The sequence below is a fragment of the Triticum aestivum genome, chromosome 5A, assembly GCF_018294505.1.
Source record: "Triticum aestivum cultivar Chinese Spring chromosome 5A, IWGSC CS RefSeq v2.1, whole genome shotgun sequence".
In the NCBI taxonomy this organism is placed as follows: domain Eukaryota; kingdom Viridiplantae; phylum Streptophyta; class Magnoliopsida; order Poales; family Poaceae; genus Triticum; species Triticum aestivum.
Window position 1 is genome coordinate 512533202 of NC_057806.1, and position 7152 is coordinate 512540353.

The window sequence follows — 7152 nt, forward strand, 5'->3', positions numbered from 1 at the left end:
TCGTCTCACGAAGTGCCAAGAGGACCCATGACACGAGCATGAGCTAGAGCTCTCAAGACCGAGGTGACTTCTCTCCTTAGTGATATTGCATATGATCCTCTCGAGACATGGCTACTACCTATGTCCGAGATGTTGTGCATGATTAGGTACCAAGAGGACCCTCCCGAAGATGCACGTGAAGACGGACAAGCTGCCAAGTCCACGGATGAAGAGGAACGCCGAAAGGAGAAGAAGGCAGCTCCAGGGCCCGGACATCCGGCCCCAGCCCCAGCCCCGGACATCCGGCCGTTGGAGACATCCACTACAGCAACGATCCAGCAGCCGAAGCTACAGTACCCGGACATCCGGCCCCGCTCCAGCCCGGACATCCGGCCACTGCCCGGAAATCTGGCACCCGTCACAGAACATGCCCGAAGCTGAACCACTTCAGTCCGGACATCCGACCACCCCGGCCCGGACATCCGGCCCGACGCCCGGACGTCCGGCCTCCCCTGTCTGCGCACAGTGTAAGGGTCAAGGCCCGTGTACCCCTTCGCCCTCCTTGACTATATATACTCTTCCCCTACCTACGTTTTAGGGTTAGCAAAGTAGTAGCTCATTAGAGATAGAGCTTTGCTCATCCATTATGGATCTACTCCACGAGAGAGACCGCGGCCCCTCTTCGCAGAAGATCCCCTTGGATTCAAGACCCCCTTTTGGTGGCCCCATCAAGACCTCCTTTGGAGAAGAACCGGTTACCGTGTATCGTCCCTTGTTGATCGTGGATCTTGTGTTTCCTTTTGTGTTCATGGATCTAGCACATGTGTGATCATACTTGTTGGTTTGAGTGTCCCTCTTGTGTTCCCCTTTGTGATTTCCCCTCGTGTTCTTCATGTTCCTCGCGGGATCCGCTCCTTTCGTGAAAGATCGGCCAGCTAGGGTTTCACCCTACATCAAAATACAATGTAGGATTGAAGTAAACTAGGTCATGAGAATAAAAAATAGCGATCTTCCTTCATGCTGGCCCGTCCAACTTTGGCTGTGTAGCTCTGCCACTGCCTCTTTCTATGTTGTTTTTCAGAGCCAGTGAGTTGTGAGAACTCCGGGGAGATAGAGACCAGTACTTATGATGAGATTGGTCATTTTCATGACTTCGACTTTGCTGAACTGCAGTATGAAAATATGGGGAAGCCGATGTTGAAAGCTATGAGGAGTAGATCCTCATGAGAGTTTTCTAGAAGGCTCACACTAGGAGCTGGCGGTGTTCTATCGTCGTGACCGTTTAGACTTAGTCGACATATGGGTGTTATTGTAATAAAAGCCTACCTGTTGATATGCATTTCTTCTATAACTCAGCATGCACCTCCCTGCCACTCCCAGGTACCACCACCCTGCTATTGTGATGTGTTGGTGTACACATCAATTTACTTTTCTGTTACAACACACGAGCATGTGTGCTAGTTTATCAAAAAAGGCAATAGCCAGTACAATGAAAAGACAACCGAACGCAAACCGGCCAGTACAGCATAAAATTACATTGCAAAATATACTAACATTAGGAATCAGACTACTGATCCTAGCTTCCTATCAGACCAATGGCAAGCGGTTGGATGAGAACCCCTATGACCGCTAGATCAGCAGGCTTCGTGGGCAGTTTTCAGAATTAAAATCCGATGAAGCTAATTACGTGGGATTTCCTAATAACTACTTCGGATATTTAGGAAACAAATGTGACGCTTTCCATATATATAGCAAACTGATTTCGAATGGCAAGGAGAGTAATAACTGGAATTCTACGAGATATAGGTTGCTACCTTAAAAGCAAAATTAGTTTCCAATATTATTCAGTTTTTGCTTCCGATGGAACTGTTGCTACAATATGGATTTTTTTTACAATAATAATTTTTGTTTCCATCAATCGGTGAATTAGCTTCCGTGGTTAATGATGTTTGCTTCCTGTAATAAGATTTGCGTCTAATAATATATTGTTTGAAAAGCATCATGATTCTGCTTCCATGAAAAAGGGAAATATCCTTCCTTCCATGGACGGAAGCATAGTTTTTTTTTACAGATGGAAGCACCATTTTTTAGGAAACAATTCGTAATAATTGCTTCCAACAATCTCGGCTATTCAGACTGGGTTTTTAGCGCTACATCTAACATGGGCGGTGCAATTTGCTTCCGTATGAGGAAAAATGTTTTCAGTTGTGGTGAACTCAGTGCAATTTAATTTTGCTTCCTAACTAGAATATTTTGTTTCCCTTGTCCAAGGAGATTGCTTCCACGACATGTGAAGCTCGTTTCTAACATAGAAATATACTTTGCTTCCATCAACATTGCTTCCAAAGAGAGAAAATAATATTTGCTTCCAAAGTTACAACTATTTTCTCAGATTTACATTGCCTCCAAAAGTGTATATAAATTGATATCAAAGAAACATTGTTGATTGTTTGCCCAACTTTACTATGCTTCCAACAGAAATAGTACTTGCTTCCTGTGATATCAGCATTTGCTTCTTTATAGAAGAACGGCTACGGGGTTAGCTTCGTCTCGGCATAATGCCACCACGGTCCACCTAAATGGCGATGGCACCGCACAAGGGACACACAGTCGGAGTCGGACCATGGATGCACCCATTAGCATGATCCATGATTAAACATAGGGGTTTTCGTGTAGGCAGTGGCGGTGGCGTGGAAACGGCAGCCACCAAGCAGCAAAGATGACACCGAAAATCCTACACTTACGGACAAGAAGGCACGGACGGAACGCACGGGATTACGTGTCCCGACTAATTTCCCTCCCCTCGTCCCTGATTTCAACTGTGGACCCTCCTGAATTCCAATGAACCATTGCCAGGTCAGCCCGTAGGTTGTCATACGTGAATCTGTGTCCGTAAGTCTAGCAAAGCCCAGATGACACCGAGGAGGAACATGCAGTAGGGACTTCGCCGCTGGTGAAGGGTACCATGGACGGTCCACGGGGCAGCATGACGTCCTCCGGTGTGGTAATCGTCGCTCTGACTCTACACAGTGAAGCAAGGTTGAAGTGCCACAAATTCTACACAGCCAAGAATCGCATGTTTGAAAAATAGGAATCATTGATATTTGGACGCATCATATATATTCATCAAATTCAACACAACAGAACGAGCACTGGTTACAACGGGAAAAAAAATGTCAAACTTGAGAAGCATGGTTGTATTGCCAATCCATCTACACATATTTGATAGTATATATGAAGCACCGAATCTCTGTAGAAAAAAATCTTGAAATCACAACACATGCGAGACCTAGTGGAAGCATAGAAACCTGAAAACGAAATTTAGCATCCTTGCCGCAAAGGTGTAGGCGCTGAAATTTGTGATTTTGTGACCCTACATCTCAACTAGAACTGGGATAAACCATGATTTGAATAGAAAAAAGCACGCTCTAGCGGCAAGCAATGTATGCGGGTTTGTACATGCATATTGCAAAAGAACAGAACCTAGGGCATGTAGATTGATGTCGCATGCTAATAGTGGCTGGAGTCTGCCGCACATAGTGCCGCCGGTGCCGAGGTGTGCTCGCGCACGATGCCACGATGCGGTACTCCGGCCGCCGACTGATCCTAACGGCAGCGCCTTCTGAGGGGAGACGCGCTGCTGAGGTGGAACGGAGGCCACGTCGAGGAGTCAGACGGTGGAGTGGATCTGGTCTGGGTGGTGATGGGTGATGGATCAGTGGCGGCGCGGTGGAATCGTGAGCTCCACGGCCGGTGAATGGGTCCACGGCAGGCGATTAATTAGGGGAGCGAGGAACGGGCAAGAGATTTGGGAGAAATAATGGGAGAGGGATCTTTTGAATGAGATTTGCTAATGACCGTGGGATGGAACCCAAATGAACGGCCCATGACCGGTCTGACGTTTTCCCAATATCAGACGTATGACGGGGAGCGTCTTTCTCCGATTGTATGCTGCCCACGGAGACTGAAAATTGCACTTGAACCAACAATAAAGGAAGGGGCACCTACAAACGTCTTCGCCACACAAACTTTAAAGATTGCAGTAATCACTAGTCCCTTTAGACGAGATCTAGAAATAAGAAGCATCGGTTGGAGCAACACCCCATGCAAAATATGGTTGTTGTCCATCACCATCGGGTAGAGGTAGACCTGGCCACGGACAGCTCGGTCCGAGAGCCCGAAGATAAGCCTTAATAGGGCATAAATCAACATTTTATTAGAAATATAGGCATCATATATCATTTAAATATCTTGAAATTCATTATTTTAATAAAAACACATTGTTCATGTGTTTCGGGCCGGGCCGGGCTCAGGCTTAAAATTTTGAGGTTGGGCTTTGCAAAGCCCAGCCGAAGAATGTCCAGGTTTAGACAGAGGTTGGGAAAAACCGGACCATGTTGCATAAGATGTTGAAATTGTCGCTCCAATGGCCAACCAGTTGCTCTTTGTAAAGGGCACACCAACTATTAAGATCTGAAATGTGTCAATAGGTCTACGATCTAGAGACACAAACTCTCACATGCCCTTCACCGGCGGCGGATTGAACATCGTAGAAGCAGGGAGAGACCGAAGGGACCTTATTCCAACATGTCATCACCGCCACCACCTAGTCATGTCGTTGGGGAAACAAAACCTAGGGAGAGAAAAAAAAAGGATGGACGGGTCCTCCTTGCCGCCGACAAAGCCATCGGAAGAGGAAGAGAAGGGGGAGCGACGCGGCGGTGTGGGGAAGAAACTTGGCGACGACGGCCAGGGTTGAGACAAACTGTGCTATCAAGATCGAGATATTTTGCGGTGGGAGGGTGTGCGACTGGTGCGTTATCCATTGCGCACTACGCGGATAGGGAATTCCTAGCCGAGCTGGTGTGTCTATGACGGCCATTGTGTGTTGGCTATTGTCATCAGCAACTCATTCTTTGTCTGCATGACTGCATCTCATTGATTTGAATTCCTCTAGGTTACATTCTGTCCATAGGATCAAAATCGTACTGAAAACAGAAATCATTAGTTAGGGTACATTTGCAGCTATGTTGGCGAATGTCAATAACCTTTTTAGCTCATCGGAATTATTAGGAGTTACAGTATGGTCAAACACGGTTTGCACAGCCTGACCTCGTGTTTTTAAACCATTTGGCCTAGCTTCCTACTTACACTAGTTCAAGGGAAGTGGCGGCACGCTCTGCTCGTTCCGGAAGTAGTCGCCGGCGTCCACCCTGCGCTTGACCTCTGCGAGTCTCCTAAAGTTTGCCGGACCAAAATACCTCTCGCCCCACACCTTGCCACTTTCGTAGCTCGTCACTCCGCCGACCACCGTGTTCACGCCAATGTCGAGGTCCCGGTAGTTAACGTACGCGGCCCTCGGGTTCTTGCTCACGAACTGCGCCATGAAGTCGTACAGGCTCCCGATCCAGTTTGGCGTAGGCGTAAGGTCTCCCCCGGGCCCTTTGCCGTTCCAGTGCTCCACGTACTGGATGTTGTAGAGCACGCTGCTCCGGTGCGGGAACGGGGTGTCGTTGGCGGCGATGTGGCCCATTCTACCACCGTGCGGCTCCAGGACGAGCTGCCCCGACGCCGCGTCCTTTGGGCCAGAGGAAGATCTTCTCCCACGTCTCGTTGGTGAGGGCTTTCTGGACGTAGTCGGACTTGTTCTTAATGAAGGGACCTAGGGCCATGGACCGGTTGATGGTGGAGTCGCCGTAGTATATGTACGCCGTGTACTGCAGCCAGCTCATCTCCTTGCAGTCGGCGTGCGTCACGCCGAGCTCCGGGAATCGGCTGCGCAACGTCGGCACCACCGCGGCGCACTTGCCGAGGTACAGGGCTTCGAAGTTGGCCCTACGATTTTCTACGATAACACGTATGGTGAGGTCGTCCGGGAGCGCGGGCGCGAGCGTTTGCCATTTGGTCACCGCGTTGACGGCGCCCTGGTCCATGGTCTTGGCGAGTTTGAAGAAGGTCACCGTCGGTGGGACTGGCACGAGCCTCACCTTCCATGACAGCACGATGCCGGATGGCCCAGAAGAGGTCGTCCCCCATGGCCTTCTTGTCGGCCAGCAGATTCCCGTAGGCGTCGACCATGGCGGCGTCGAGAACGTTGTCGGCGGAGAGGCCGTACTTGCGCATCATTAGGCCCATGCCGCCGCCGCTGAAGAGGCCCCCCAAGCCCACGGTCGAGCACACGCCAGCCGGGAAGCCCAGCCTCGGATCCGCCGTGGCGACGTGGTAGTAGAGATCCCCGATCCACGCCCCGGAGTCGACCCACGCGGTGGCCTTGCGTGGGTCGACGCGGACGGCGTGGAGCTTGGCGAGGTCGATCACCGCGAACGCCTCGCTGTTGGGGTGGACCGACCGGTAGGAGAGGCCCTCGTAGTCGTGCCCGCCGCTGCGGACGCGGACGCGCACGCCGTGACGGCGCCCGCAGCGCACGGCGGCCTGGACGTGGGACGCGTTGGTGGGCGTCACGATGCAGAGCGGGGGGCTCGCCGTGGCCGGCGCCACGAACCTGGCGTTCCTGATGGACGACACCAGGAGCTGCCTGAACGACGGTGAGTTCGGCGTCTGCACGAGCTGGCTGGGGACGCTCGTCGAGATGCAGCGGAGGAAGTCGGTGTCGTTGGAGGACGACGCAAGGGAGGGGGCGGGCACGAAGAAACCCAGGAAACAAACCATGAGAACGAGCGCTATGCTTGCCATTTCGATGAATAATCTACCGCTCTTCGTACACTGACACGGTGCATTTGTTCTAATTCACCTCGTATATATAACCATGTGGTCATCCTTCTCTTCAAGGACCGGTTAATTACATGCATGGAAGTTAATTTCTTCCCAAATCAAGTCCGTTTCGAAAAAATAAAATCAAGTAGGAGAATATAACCATGCGGTCATATCCTTCTCTTGAAGGGCTGGTCAATTACATGCATGGAAGTTTCTTCCCAAATCAAATAGGAGATGAATGTGATTGAATGGTTAGGAGGACAGTAGTATCTCAGTTCATTAGGGTCATAGATTTACATTGATGCTCGCGTTATTCTTGTATTTATTTCAGACTTCCGGCGATTTTCGTTTAGTGGGCGGAGATATTCCCGTTGATTGTGAGGAACTGTGATGACTTCGTAAAATCTCAATATGTCATACCGACTCAGTCTTTCAGAGGTGCTCACAGAGATAGGGTGT

General features: G+C 50.1%; 1 pseudogene; it reads right to left on the reverse strand.

The window, feature by feature from the left end:
- Positions 1-5131: 5131 nt before the first annotated feature.
- LOC123107420 (berberine bridge enzyme-like Cyn d 4) lies at positions 5132-6672 on the reverse strand (annotated as a pseudogene).
- Positions 6673-7152: the final 480 nt, after the last annotated feature.